The sequence below is a fragment of the Silene latifolia genome, chromosome Y (assembly GCF_048544455.1).
Source record: "Silene latifolia isolate original U9 population chromosome Y, ASM4854445v1, whole genome shotgun sequence".
Classification (NCBI taxonomy): domain Eukaryota; kingdom Viridiplantae; phylum Streptophyta; class Magnoliopsida; order Caryophyllales; family Caryophyllaceae; genus Silene; species Silene latifolia.
This window is the reverse complement of record NC_133538.1, coordinates 88056975-88073311: the sequence shown is the minus strand read 5'-3', so window position 1 is coordinate 88073311 and position 16337 is coordinate 88056975.

Here is a 16337-nt window from a genome sequence, read left to right as displayed (position 1 = left end):
TGATTGCTAAGGTAGGGTTTTCCCTACTCAGTTTACTGTTCATTGTTTAAGACATGATTGTTTTGTAACTATTGTTATCTGCTGATCATCGGAGTGTGGGCGTTGTTGTGACGATGTTGGTGTGGAGATGTTGTGACAGCTGTGATTCTGTGTGTTTATGATTGTGGTGGAGTCACTTGCGGGAGTGGCTTCACACCCTAGTTCGCCCTCCATGGAACCCGCCACGGGAGGGGATGTGCACATTAAGGGACATGGATTGTTAGTCGCTCGTTGATGAGCTGGACTAGGTGGGATCGGCTGCGGTCACCCACTGGCGGCGAGGATTACCTGTTGTGATGGGTAATCTGGCAGGGCTACACACTTCGGTGTGTAGTCGATTACTGTGTGAGATCGGGAGACTGGGGTTGGAGGATGATTAGCTGGTTACCGTGTTTGTTTGTCTTATAGTGATTGAGTAATACTGACCCCGTTGTTGTTTGTGGAATCTGTTGTGATCCATTCGGGGATGGTGAGCATACTTGACAGGTATTGCTATTGGTGAGCTTGGGGCAGTCATGGGAGAGTTGTCATCACCGGTCGTAGCATCACCGTCCGAGTTTTAGTTTGATTTCTTAGTTGTCAGACATTTGTTTTGTTTTATTGAAACAGTTTGGGATTTTGTTGATGTAAACTTTATACTTTATGGTACTTTAATAAATGTGCTCATTTCAGACGCTTTTGATATGTACTAACACTCGGGCAACCGAGATGGTAACACACTTTCATGGTAGGGTGGTCTTGGTAAGGCACCTTGGTATGAGGGGGTGTTACAAAGTGGTATCAGAGCAAAAGATTCTAGCAACTAAACAGATGAATGTAATGAACTTAGGGAGTCTAAATAAAATGAACCCGGGGAGATTTGTTTGGAGCTACCGCAAAGACTCGAGAGACGTCCCGGAGTCGCAATTTGGCCCTCATTAACTCGAGCCGGTCACATGGGAAGTGTTTTGAGAGTTGTGTTTTATATGTGCATGTATGTGAAGATTAATGGTGATAATAAGTGATGGTTGGAAATTTGTATGTGGAATTTGTAAGTATAGTGAATGGAAAAGTAGTAGAAGGGACGGGTATGTGAAATTTGGTGAAGTGAATTTAGCATGTGAATGATTGGTATGATTGTATGTTTATAATGTGGCATTTAAGTTCCTGTTGTTATATGTTTGTTGAGGGAATAGAAAGCATGATAGGGGACTTGTACTGTTTTAACCCGTCTTTGGTATGGCTCGGCCGAGCAGGGCAGGTACTCGAACGAGTAGGGAGTACTCGGCCGAGTAACCAAGCCCTCGACCGAGTGTTGTTTGGCAGTGAGTAGCAATGGCTCTTGTATGTGTTTACTCAACCGAGTAAGTAGGTGTACTCGACCGAGTAGTGACTACTCGGCCGAGTATTGTTTGTACTTGACCGAGTATGCGATCTGGGTATTTGACGTTGGCTACTGGAGTCGATTACTCGACCGAGTATCTGGGATACTCGACCGAGTAGTCGTTACTCGACCGAGTAGTCGTTACTCGACCGAGTATAGTTTTATACTCGGCCGAGTGTTCCTTTGGCGGAAGATTGATACATTTTTAGCCGTAGGCTTTTGTGCTTACGTTTCTTTGTTTCTTATCAGCTCAAAATGCCGCCCAAAAGAACCCCCGCACAGATCCAAGCTTCTGAGATGACTCTTGATGAGGTTGCTCGCATGAGTGAGCAACAAGAGGATCTCCTTGAAGATCTCAAAAATGTGGGAAAGAGGAATGAGAAGCCGGTGGATACTACTCAGCTTAGCATCATCATTGCTCGCTTCAACCCTCCCACATATGAAGGGGTGGGGGAACCAAAGCTGCTCGAGAAGTGGCACCGTGAGATTGAAGCTCTCATGGAAATAGTTAAGTTCCCCAAAGACATGATTGTTGAGCAGGTAGTATACTACCTGAGAGGTGAAGCTGTTATTTGGTGGCAAAATGTCAAGGAAGATGCTAGAGCCTATTACCAGGCTGAAGGTCTGGGAGCTATTCCGTGTTCTGGGTTGAAGAGCGCTATGAGAGAGAAGTTTGTGCTGGAGCATATCCGACACAAGATGAGATCTGAGATCGATTCCTTCACCATGTCTGAGGAGATGACAGTCACTGAGTACTATCATCGGTTCCTAAAGCTATCTCGTTATGTTGAGGACATGCAGCTGGGACAGAGGGGTTTGGCTTTCCGTTTTGAGAGGGGTCTATCTGCCAAGATCGTGAGTCGTATGCCAACTGGGGTTGCTACTACCCTTAAGGAAGTGTACCTAAGAGCGGGCCAAGCTGAGAGAATGGTAGATCTCTCAAGAGAGATCAATGAGAGAACTGCCGCTGAAAAGAGGAAGGCTAACAGTGGAAGCAACAGTCAGTCAGGCAACAAGAATGGAAACTTCAACCATGCAAAGGCTTTTTCGGGTGGAGCTGGTTTCTCTGGGGGGATCTCGTGGCTGGGGAAAGAATGGAGGTCGGAGTGTGAGTGACAACTCTAACCTTACATGCTTCAACAGTGGTAGTGTCGGCCATATGAGACGAGAATGCACGAGTTACAGGCCTGGCACTGGTTCAGGAGCTCAGCAAGGGAATTTCTCTCAGGGGCCAACTCAGAGTTTTGCTGGTAACCGACCGCGAGGTTCATGGGGCAACAGAGGTTGACAGGGTAACCAGGGCAGTTAAAACCGCTGTGGTGGTGGATCATATAAGCGTCAGAACAACAGCACCACCCAAGATATAGCAGCCAAGCCAAGTACCTCCAACGCTTCGGTTCAGGGTGGAGGACAGAAAAACAGTGGGAAGCTTTTCATGATGGACAAACAGGAAGCACAGGATGATGCTCATGTAGTTAACGGTACCTTTCTTGTTCATAATGTACCATCCTTTGTTTTGTTTGATTCAGGGGCTACTCATTCTTTTGTGTCTAAGAGTCATGCCATGTCCATGGGTTTGGGGAAGTTTGAGGTTGTACAAGATGATGTGTTCATACCTTCAGGGGAGTCTGTGTCATGTCTCAAGTTGTATAAGGGAGTGTCTATGGTGGTTGGAGGGATAGATTTACTGGTAGACTTGTTAGAGTTTCATATGGATGGGTTTGAGGTGATTTTCGGGATGGATTGGCTGGGTAAGTATGATGCCAAGATAGATTGTCGGCAAAAGTGAGTGTCCTTAAAGGGTCCTTAGGGTGTTAGGGTGTCCTATAAAGGGTTTGTGGTAAAACCTATGTGTAAGTTCATAGCTGTGATGACTTTAAAGTCATGTTTGAGGAAGAAGTGCCCCTTGATTCTCTGTCATGTGAGAGTTCGCCGAGTAGAGCCGTAGACAGCTGTTGAGATACCTGTGGTGGGAGAGTTTGATGATGTGTTTCCTGAGGAGATACCGAGTTTGCCGCCCAAGAGGGATGTGGATTTCAGTGTGGAGCTTAAACCAGGGACAGGTCCGATATCCAAAGCACCTTACCATATGGCACCTAAAGAGTTAGCTGAGTAGAAGAAGTAGATACATGAGTTGCTAAGCAAGGGTTATATTAGGCCTAGTGTGTCACCGTGGGGAGCCCCAGTTCTTTTTGTAAAGAAGAAAGATGGGAGTATGAGACTGTGCATTGATTACAGAGAGCTCAATCGTGTCACGGTGAAGAACAAGTATCCTTTGCCTAGGATTGATGACCTGTTTTATCAGCTAAGTGGAGCATGTGTGTTTTCCAAGATTGATCTGAGGTCGGGCTATCATCAGCTGAGGATAGCAGATGAGGATATTCCTTAGACAGCGTTCCGATCTCGGTATGGTCATTATGAGTACGTGGTGATGCCTTTTGGGTTGACCAATGCACCAGCAGCTTTCATGGACTTGATGAATCGGATCTTTACACCGTTCTTGGACATGTTTGTGGTTGTTTTCATCGATGACATCTTAGTGTATTCTAAGACTAAGGAAGAACATGAGGAGCACTTGAGGATAGTCTTGCAGACTCTGAGAGAGAATCAACTTTTTGCCAAGCTGTCTAAGTACGAGTTCTGGCTGGAGGAGGTAGCTTTTCTGGGTCATCTGATATCTAAGAAGGGGGTGTCTATGGATCCTAGTAAGATTGAGGTCGTAACCAAGTGGGAATCACCGAAGAATGTTGCTGAGATTCGGAGTTTCTTAGACCTTGCTGGCTACTATAGGAGATTTATGAAAGATTTCTCTACCATAGCACGGCCTATGACATCCTTGATGAGGAAAGAGACCAGATTTGTTTGGGATGAGAGTTGTGAGACGGCGTTTCAGACTTTAAAGGAACGCTTGACCACATCTCCTGTGCTAGCTTTGCCGGAGGAATGTGAGAACTTTGAGGTATATACCGATGCTTCAAAGAATGGTATTGGTTGTGTTTTGATGCAGGCAGGGAAAGTCATAGCTTATGTTTCGAGGCAACTAAAGCCATATGAGGAGAATTACCCTACTCATGATCTGGAGCTGGGTGCAGTTGTTTTCGCTCTTAAGAATTGGAGGCATTATCTTTATGGAGCAACCTTTAAGGTGTTTTCTGATCATAAGAACTTAAATTATATCTACACTGAGAAGGAGCTTAACATGCGACAGAGACGGTGGATGGAGCTTATCGGAGATTATGATATGGAGATCATCTATCACGAGGGTAAGGCTAATGTTGTTGCAGATGCTCTGAGTAGGAAGTGCGTTCATTCGCTATGTACAGCCATATCCTTGCTGAAGCTGAGGAATGAGGTGTCTATGATGGGGATCTTTATGTTAAGGAAGGTAGATACCATCGGGGATTTGACGATCGAGCCAGAGTTATTTGAGAACATCAAGAGTAAACAGGAGCTTGATCCTAAGATTCAGGAATGGAAGTCAAGAGTAGATAGTGGGACAGTTTCCAGGTTTTCTATCCATACAGATGAGAGTGTCCATTTTGATGGGAGATGGTGTGTTCCTGAGGATACAGAGTTGAGGAGAGTGATCTTGACGGAGGCTCATTGCACTCCTTATTCGGTTCACCGGGTGGTGACAAGCTTTACAAAGACCTTAAGAAGACTTTCTGGTGGCCAAACATGAAGAAAGAGGTAGCTGAGTTTGTGGCCAGATGTTTGACCTGTCAGAGGGTCAAGGGTGAACAAAGAAGACCACAAGGTAAGATACAGTCTTTGGAAGTACCCGAGTGGAAGTGGGAGTCTATCTCTATGGACTTCATTGTGGGATTGCTTAGGTCACAACAAGGTAATAACATGATCTGGGTGATTGTTGATCGGTTAACCAAGTCAGCTCACTTTGTTCCTATGAAAGATACTTGGTCTAAGATGCAGCTGGCACTGGGTTACAGGATGCATGTGGTGCGGTTACATGGTATACCCAAGGATATCGTTTCTGATCGTGATGCGAGGTTCATATCTAAGTTTTGGCAAGAACTGCAGGAGTTGATGGGTACAACCTTGAAGATGAGTATAGCCTTTCATCCGGCAACCGATGGTCAGACAGAATGAACCATCAAGACCTTAGAGGACATGTTGAGGGCTTGTGTCATGGAGTTTGGGGGCAGCTGGGAAGACAAGCTTGACCTGATTGGGTTTTCATACAACAATAGTTATCATATGAGTATCGGGATGGCACCTTTTGAGGCTTTGTATGGTCGAAAATGCAGAAGTCCAGTTTGTTGGGATGATAGTTCTGAGACAGTGGTTTTAGGGCCACAGCTGGTACAAGATATGGTTGAGGAAGCTCAATTAATTCGGAAAAAGATGAGAGCATCTCAAGATCGTCAGAAGAGATGCCGATTTACACCGCAGGGACATTGAGTTCGCAGTAGGTGACAAGGTCCTTTTGAAAGTGTCACCTATGCGAGGTGTGATGAGGTTTGGGAAGAAAGGTAAGCTAAGTCAGAAGTTTATAGGTCCTTATGAGATTTTGGACCGTATAGGCGAGGTAGCCTACAGATTAGCTTTACCACCAGCTTTGGATAGAGTCCACAACGTTTTCCATATCTCCCAGCTTTGGAAATATGTGAGTGATCCATTGCATATCCTTGGAATGGAGAACATCGAGCTTGATGAGTCTTTGTCCTACGCCGAGGTTGCTAAAGAGATTCTTGATCGCAAGGTTCGTAAGACAAGGAATGGTGAGATGTTCTTACTCAAGGTTCTTTGGTCTAATCACAATGTGGAAGAAGCCACATGGGAATCCGAGGAAGCTATGCGAAAACGTTTTCCTAACCTTTTTTATCAGGTATGTTTGGTTATGGGGACGTAACCGTTGTCTTTTTAGGGGGGTAGGAAATGGTCGCGGTTGTGTTTTGTCTTATTTTGAGTCGGGTTGTTGGGTCTTGTGGTGTCTCGTGTAGTTCTTTGGGCTGATAAATGTTTGTGTGGAAAGTCTTTTTGTGTTTTGTGGTGTGTCTTTTGTATTTGTGGTGTTTTGTTTTAGGTTGGAGTGTGAACTTCGGGACGAAGCTCTTTTTAAGGGGGGAAGATTGTAATACTACGGATTTTATTAAGTTGTATAATCGACCGAGTAAAGCCTACTCGGCCGAGTAATGTTAATTATGTAGTTTATTTTGGTTCTGCTGAGGAATACTCGCCGAGTATGGAGAATACTCGACCGACCCGCAGAGCCTACCCAAAGGTTCAGGCCGGATTGTAGGAAGTGGGCGATACCTGTCCTGTCCGGACATTAGTTTCGTGAAAAAGAAGCATTCCCTGTTCCAGAAGAGCCCACGTTTTCGTTTTCTCGGTCTTTTTGGTTGCAAACGACATTTCACCATCCATAAACAGAAAGTTTTTCTTCTTTTTTGAATTAGAAAGAACGGGGCCTTACTTATTTAGGGAAGATTAATCCCTCTTCCCAACTACGAAAAAGATCGAGAGGCGCGAAGAGCATCAACCTCTGTCTGATAGGCTAAGCAATTCGACTTCTCTCTTTCCAGAGGCTCTTTTCGAACACACTTCCCCACCCTTTTGGCTGCATTCCTTGCTCTTTTTGTTCTTTTTGCGATCTCAACCCAGCCAACCTCTTCTTGACTTGCTTTACCATATGGAAGGTATGCGTCGGTATGCCCACCATAGTATCCACCTCGAATAAAATTATCTGTATTTTCATCAGGTATGCTATAAGCTCGCTCCTCTCTTTCACTCTTACCTTATCTTGGCTTGCTTGGCCCGACTGGCGAGAGAGGACTCCTGACCTTGAAGCCCGGGCTCTCGGTTGAGCCAAGAAATGGAGAATAAAAAAAGTAGAAAAGAAATTAGGAATAAAAGAAAGACACTTCCTTTTTTCTTTCCGTTTATTCGATAAAGAATGATCCGTTACTTTATTAAATACCTTTCATCTCTTCCCGATGCATTTTTTAGGGCTTTCGGGTATGCCACGTCGCATTCCAGATTATCCAGATGCTTACGCAAGCTGGAAAGCTAAAGTCAAGTAAAGTCATCGAAAAGTGTTGGTGAAGGAATTGTAATTGCGCGGAAAGCGAGCTGAGTAACCGTTGGTGGTAACATCCTCCCCATCTCTTTTTTATAGGTTCTACGGACCGATGCCTGCTGCTTCATCTGAGAGAAAAGAGAGGTTTTATCCTTCATGAAAATAGCTGCTTCTGGCGAAAGACCCGACCCTAGCGCAGCAAGCAAGAGGGGAAGGGCTCTCAAGGCTTAAGAATTCGTGTTTAACACGTTTAACGCGCTATTAAAGGACTTGGGATTTCTTTTTCCTGTACCGTATCAGACCAGATAGATCTATTGAGTGAGAGAAAGGTAGTGTTAATTTTATTTGATAAGAAAGAAAGGAAAACAAGCAGGGAGGTAAGAGTGAGTAAGACTAGGTTATAGCAACAAGATCCGGCTTAGCTGACTAAGTCACTCGCTTCCCAATATCTTTTAATCCCATACTTGTGATTATAATATAACGGGAATTCTATTTCAATCGGAAAAGCCCAGTCAGCCACCAACTCGGTGCAGGTCACGTGGCCAATCGTGTGAATGACCTGAAAGGTCTCTTTCACCAGTCGTATAACCAACCCCATTTTCTTTAAACACCCGAGCAGGCAGTAGGACGGATGTCAGGTTTTGCTTCAATCAAAAAAGGGCGATCCCCTATTCAAACCGAAAAAAGTACCTCTTTCTCAGTCCCTCTAGTCGGGTGAGCGCCGGCCGGTATTTCGACCAGATCCCCCAATCTGCGTGCTTGGGCAAAGGGAGGGCATACCCTTACTTCTCCTTACTGTCGCGTTCAGACTTGAGCGAGCCTGGCTGGTTAAATGCTATTAATGAGCACACGTGCTACAATTTCAACAGGAGAGGAGACTTGCTTGGCGTCTTCTTACGAAGCAAATAGCATTTCCTATTTCTTTGTCCCCTGGACTGGACTTATTATGATTCCAAATTATCCGTCGTTACCGTTACGTTGTTCCCAAGGACTAGCAAAATCGGGGGACAAATCTTTCACTCACTGAGAAGCTACCTACTCATTATTCGGAGGTCAATCATAGAACACTAAAAGCGCCCACTTCACTTAAAGCAGATGGAGATTCTCGGACAGGGAAAGGTGGCACTCGCCATCTATTAAACAACACCAAGAACAAAGCCATACCATGTCCTCGAAATTTACGCCTTTTTTTTTTTTAAGATATATAATATAATTGACCAGTTTCACCCCCTTTCGGCTAGCTTACGGGACCAGGAGACGATAGAATATAGAGTCGTCAGCCAAAGGAAAGGGCTTCGCGCCGAAATTTCAATCGTATTCCTGCATATGAAGCCTATGCCCCCGTCAATTCCTTTGAGTTTCGGTCTTGCGCGAACGTCTCATGCCCGAAAGTCTTCCTCAGAGGTTGAATCAGAAGCCTCGGACTTCCAGGCGGTTTTCTTTTAGGCAGCTGGTTACCGTTGGATCTCAGAGGATACTCGGCCGAGTATAGCTTTACTCGACCGAGTATCCGGTCTGGCGAGTGTTATTTTAGCGGTTTGATGGGGGAGTGTTTAGGGTTATTTTATATTCAACGTCAGTTTCTAAAACGTCATTTTCAACCTTAATCAATTTACGATTACTTTAATCACTCCCTAGTCATCCCGTAATCTCATTGTGTGTACAAATCGTCGTGGTCCTTACGTGTAGTCTCTTATTCTACTGTGGTAAGTTTCATTCCCTTGTCATTTGTATTCTTTTGGGGTTACTGTATATATGGAATTGGGGAAAATGGGGGATTGTGCAATGCGTAATTGTGTTATGTGGTTATTGTATAGGAGAAGACTTCATAGAGGAGCCTTTCTGATTGTTCAGTTTCCATTCTACTCTTGATTGCTAAGGTAGGGTTTTCCCTACTCAGTTTACTGTTCATTGTTTAAGACATGATTGTTTTGTAACTATTGTTATCTGCTGATCATCGGAGTGTGGACGGTGTTGGTGTGGAGATGTTGTGACAGCTGTGATGCTGTGTGTTTGTGATTGTGGTGGAGTCACTTGTGGGAGTGGCTTCACACCCTAGTTCGCTCTCCGTGGAACCCGCCACGGGAGGAGATGTGCACATTAAGGGACAGGATTGTTAGTCGCTCGTTGATGAGCTGGACTAGGTGGGATCGGCTGCGGTCACCCACTGGCGGCGAGGATTACCTGTTGCGATGGGTAATCTGGCAGGGCTACACACTTCGGTGTGTAGTCGGTTACTGTGTGAGATCCGGAGACTGGGGTTGGAGGATGATCAGCTGGTTACCGTGTTTGTTTGTCTTATAGTGATTGAGTAATACTGACCCTGTTGTTGTTTGTGGAATTTGATGTGATCCATCCGGGGATGGTGAGCAGACTTGACAGGTATTGCTATTGGTGAGCTTGGGGAAGTCATGGGAGAGTTGTCATCACCGGTCGTAGCATCACCGTCCGAGTCTTAGTTTGATTTCTTAGTTGTCAAACATTTGTTTTGTTTTATTAAAACAGTTTGGGATTTGGTTGATGTAAACTTTATACTTTATGGTACTTTAATAAATGTGCTCATTTCAGACGCTTTTGATATGTACTAACCTCGGGCAACCGAGATGGTAACACACTTTCATGGTAGGGTGGTCTTGGTAAGGCACCTTGGTATGCGGGGGTGTTACAATCTGTTCGAGTAAACATAGCATTTTTGGTAATTGGTTTTCTTTAGGTACTGAATAAACCAACACAAGTTGACTCTGGTGTTGTTGACATTGCGACACGATCCAAACTAAGCTGCTTGAGTTGTAATAAGCACTCCAAACAATGTATTGCTAGTAGTGACTACGATAGAATAGTAACTGTTTCGGATGTTAATACCAATCAGATAGTTTTTTATTACAGCATTTTTCTCTTTTGCATGGTGTTCTGTCACATATTATGGTATTATTTCATCACGTTGTACACCATTGTTGACTATGCCATTTCAGAGTGTTGGGGAATATGAGAAGCATGAAAAACGTGCTTGGAGTGTGGACTTTTCATGGACTGAACCCTCATTGCTAATGTCGGGTGGTGATGATTGTAAGGTATTATAATCAATTTGTTACTATATAGGATAGACTAGATGCAATTTTAGTCCGCTATGGATTTTATTTTCTTAGCACAGAACAATATTACAAAAAATGGAGTGTTTTATACACTTCGTTCACCAAGCTCATGGTAATTTATTTTGTTCTGTTTAATCTCTTCAACAGGATAAAGTATGGTCCACCAAGCAAGAAAGGGGTGTTCTTACCATGAACACGAATGCAAATATTTGTTATGTGGAAGTGTAATCCTAGATCTAGCTTTCATGTGTCTGCCCCTATTTTTCTTCAACTTGTTCAAATTTGGCAATCGATTATTGTCTATCTAGAAAGTCAGTACAAGCTAACCACCCTTTTCCTTGTAGTGTTGAAATAACAATTTTCTTCGAATCGTTAACTTGAGTATGTATATACACGAAGTCGTACTTGATTAATTGAGGTGAAATGTAAAGGCTTATTAACTTATGTATCATATTGGTCTTCTAGACTTGTCTTACTCCACTAGAGTGTTGAATCGGTCGAACTCAAAACTTATTTATAACACAGGGCAACTACTAAAGATAAATTCTATGGATCCACTTTTTGAGTGTCCTCAAAAACAACTTGAATGGACAGTAATAAAGGTATTTCTTCAACTATCATTACTTTTATCTACAATATTAAGTATATATAGGTGGGATTAGGTGAGTCCACCTAAATATTTGAGTCCATGAGTCTATAAAATAATATCACGCACTATACAAAACATTATCACGAATTTTTATTTTTGTTTTCGATATTTTATTTCGAAATTTTTTTTTTCGATTTTTTTTTTCCGAAAACTTTTTTTTAGTGTAAGCTGTGATATTGTTTAGTGTAACGTGTGATATTTTAAGCTGTGATATTATTTGGTATACCGTGTGATATTGTATTATAAAACAATATCACGAATTTTTTTTAAAATTTTAGCTGTGATATTGTTTAGTATAACGTGTGATATTGTAAGCTATGATATTGTTTAGCATAACGTGTGATATTGTATTACAAAAAATATCACGAATTTTTGTTTTTTTAGAATAAACTGTGATATTGTTTAATATAACGTGTGATATTGTATCATGGACTCATATATATAAAATTATATATATATATATATATATATATATATATATATATATATATATATATATATATATATAGAGGCGGGATCTCGTGAGTTGGGTTCTTACGGTGAGTTGTGAGTTTGTGTGCTCACAAATCTCAGCCATTGGATAAAGATAAAGTCACGGCTGAGATTGAATTAACAAACCAAAGACGACAAAAAAAAAAAACAATCACCACTCTTTACTGAAAACATCCTGCAACTCTTTTCAATCCATCGTCTCTTTCTCTCTCCAAAAAAAAAACAATTTAATTGAAAGATCTCGAATTCTCGATACTACTCTTTTCAATTCACACAGCATTAATCACCATTTTTGTCCTTTATTCAATTCACACAGCATTAATCACCATTTTTGTCCTTTATTCACCGTCCCTCACCATCTCCATTCATCTTCACCGACACCATCATCAAGCATGAACTCGGAATCGAAACCCGAGTAATTCTCAACCCAGATTCCCCACCATCTCACTCACCATCCTCTACCCCAATCACAATTTACGTCAAGATCAAGCAGAAGCAGCGGTACCACCATGATCACATTCGCAACCCGAGCCCAAAGAGACCACCTAGCTCCGCCATGACACACCCGCACCAATCAACTCGACTTCAATCACCACCAAGCAACTCACCAAAGAAACCCGATTCCAATCGCACAAACAACAAGCAGCTACCACTGCTCCATCATCGTTCCATCACCTTCCACCACCATTCACCATGACCAATTCATCAGTCACCATGTCGACAAATTCGACAGACACCAGCAGCAACCTCCGACAGCCATCACCATCTTACTCGCGCATTTTCCGATTGGAAATCGAATCGAGGCAATTGAAGACAAGTGCATCCCCAGCCGGGCGCGCGTCTCTAAGTCCGGATCCGAGAGCAAGGCTGAGTTCTCTGTAAGTTTTGTGTTCATACTCCCGCTGGTGAACGGTAATGGTGGTGGTGGAAGCAGTGGCGTCTCAAAGGTAGAAGCGCAGTATTTAGGCTTGCTTTCAGTTTAGTTTTGATTGTATTCAGGTTGAATTTGGTTTTTGGTCTAATTCAAGCTATCTACTTTTTTTAATTGTATTCACTGTTACATTTTCAAGAAAAAAAATACTGCGTTCTACCTTTTTTTCTTTTTCTTAGTATTATTTGGTTTTTGTTACTTCTTTCAGTTTAGTTTTGATTGTATTCACTGGTAATTTTTTTTATCTACTTTTTTTTTACCGCATAATTTTCTCCTTTTATTTGAATACATGCTCACTCTGTGATGAGGGGCGATGCACATATCGTACGAATTGTGGTGGTAGATATTTGGGAGGAATAACATCACAATAACATGCAGTAAAAAAAGAGTAAAAAAATCAAAGTAACACCGGAATAACATTACAATAACAGCAGAATAACAGTAGAATAACAACACAATAACACGTGGTAAAAAAAAAGAAAAAAAAAATTAAAGTCGTAAAAAAAATCAAAGTGGCACCGGAATAACATCACAATAACACCAGAATAACAGCACAATAACACGCGGTAAAAAAAGGTAAAAAAATCAAAGTAATAAAAAAATCAAAGTGACACCGGAATAACAGCACAATAACATGCGGTAAAAAAAAGTGTAAAAAAATCAAAGTAGTAAAAAAATCAAAGTGACAACGGAATAACAGCACAATAACATGCGGTAAAAAAAAATTAAAAAAAAATCAAAGTAGTAAAAAAAAATCAAAGTGACACCGGAATAACATCACAATAATGTTGAGAATAAAAGAGAATAACAAAGACAATAACACGTGGTAAAAAAAGGAAAAAAATCAAAGACGTAAAAAAAAAATCAAAGTGGCACCGGAATAACATCACAATAACATCAGAATAACAGCACAATAACATGCGGTAAAAAAAGAGTAAAAAAATCAAAGTGGTAAAAAAAATCAAAGTGACACCGCAATAACATCACAATAACAGCAGAATAACAGTAGAATAACATCACAATAACACGTGGTGAAAAAAGAAAAAAAAATCAAAGTCGTAAAAAAATCAAAGTAATGAGAATAACATCACAATAACAAGCGGAATAACAATAACAAAGACAATAACATGTGGTAAAAAAAAGAGAAAAAAAAAAATCAAAGTCGTTAAAAAATCAAGTTAAAAAAAAAGCACAATAACAAAGATAATAACACGAGGTAAAAAAATTCAAGCAAAAAAAAATTTGGTACAAAAAGAAAAAGAAAAAAAGGTAACATAATGAGAAAATTAGAGAAAAACATAAGAGAAAAAAAAAATCAAAGTTGTAAAAAAAAGCATAATAACACGAGGTAAAAAAAAGAAGATAAAAAAAATTAATGTAAAAAATAAAAGTAGCACTATAAAAAAGAGAAAATAAAATAAATAACAATGCTTTTATATGACAACTAAGATTAATCTTGGCCACTCATCTCTAATATAATCCAGTGGTTGAGATTCTCCCAACTCACAACTCACCATAAGAGCCAAAATCACCAAATCCAATCTCTCTCTCTCTCTCTCTCTATATATATATATATATATATATATATATATATATATAATTAGGATCACATGAGTCCACCCTATCTTTTTGAGTCCGTGAGTCCATGATATAATATCACACGTTAAATTAAATAATATCACAGCTTACAGTATCACACGTTATACTAAACAATATCACAGCTGGGAAAAAAACTTTTTGAAAAAAAAAAATTGGAAAAAAAAAATCGTGATATTGTTTTGTAATACAATATCACACTTTATGCTAAACAATATCACACGTTATAGTAAACAATATCACAGCATTCACGAAAAGAAATTTGTTAAAAAAAATTTCGAAAAAATGAATTTTGAAAAAAAAAAAATTCGTGATATTGTTTTGTAATAAAATATGACAAGTTATGCTAAACAATATCACACATTATACTAAATAATATCACAACTTACACGAAAAAAAATTGTTAAAAAAAATTTCGAAAAAAAATTAATCGAAAAAAAAAATTTGAAAAAAAAAAATTCGAAAAACAAAATTTTCGAAATTTTTTTTTTGTTTTTAAAAAATAAATTTCGTGATATTGTTTTGTATAGTGCGTGATATTGTTTTATGGACTCATGGATTCAAATATTTAGGTGGACTCACCGGATCCCACTCTCTCTCTCTCTCTCTCTCTCTCTCTCTCTCTCTCTATATATATATATATATATATATATATATATATATATATATATATATATATAGAAATAGAATCTCGTGCGAACTAAAAGTTCGGTGCGAACTTACGAACTAATTGACAGCTATTAGATTAAAACAATCGATGGTCAGGATTAAAACTCCATCCCTCACACCTGTCAACTTCTACCCTCCTTATAATTAACATCAACTCAAAACCATCGATTAATACCGGTATCGGAACTCCGACGGACACCCCCACCACTGCCGGCGAACACTATCGCTCATGGCATGTCTCCGGCCACCAACCCAGTCGCCACGGCCAACCACCTGCACTCTCAATCGCCCTTCTTCGAAGATTCCTTTGTCGGCGATGAACCGTGAACAACCGTCAACAAGACCATATTTGGCTTTAAAATTTCTGATAACTCCGCCGGAGTAGTTAGGTTTTTGAATTTGTACCTCGTTTTCCTTGATCTAGGTTTTATATCTCGAATTTGGCTTTCAAAAAGGTGGAACTTAGCTATACTAGTGTACCGTTGAACTAGTGGATCGTTGTGTGAAGTGGAGACGGAAGCATGCGGCCTGATGGATTGTTTAGGAGGGTGGCGTGGAGGCCGTGTTATTTATTGAGGAGAGGAAGGGCAGCGAACGGGTAAAGGAAGTGAGATGAAGGGAGGCCAGATGAAGAGTGCGGGGCGATTTTGATGTTTGTGCTGGTGTTTGTCGTCGGATTGAGGTGCTGCCCGTGGCAATAATTGGTCGGGTGTACGCAAGTTGTGTTTGTGAGCGCAGGTTAGAGGTGGTGGGTGGGAAAAACCTGCAGTAAATGGAGAAATAATGTCATTTTACCAACCAAGGTTTCAACAGACAAAAAGCGGAGCCACAATAGGAAGGCGTAGGCAGAAATGTTCTATTGAGTCTGACTAATGTCATACTAAATCCAGTATAGTATATCGATTGCTAAATTAGGCGACTTCCCTAGTGGGCCGTCTTATGTGTTCTGGGGCAACAGAAAGTGATTAAGTTGAATGATGCATAAGATTAACAAATAAGGGGAGAGAAAATCGTGTTGCCTCAGACCTCGGAAAGAAACCTACAACATTACCATCTATACAGAGTAGTGGATATAAATTTGAAGATCCATAGATGCAAAGAATTGGAGCAACAAACATCCAGTCCACCGGGATAGAAGCTTTATGAATGTCTACTTCAACAAAACATTTGAGGAAATAACCTTGTCGGGCTCTTCGAACAGATAGATAACCTATCCAATCACTTTGTGTATAGTATTACAGCAAAAAAAATAGGTCCAAAATCAGAGGATTCAATTCTCGCTTTTCTGCAATTATGACATTATAATACATTTGGAGTGCTTGCAAGTTGAATGTGTAGGATTGTAATCTCAGCCTTTTAAGCTTTATGTATGTCTTCGTCGAAGCACATTCATAACAAACTAGCAAACGATTTAGAGGATTCATCTCAATGAGGCCTTGATACTATACAATGAGTATGTACGCGCTTTG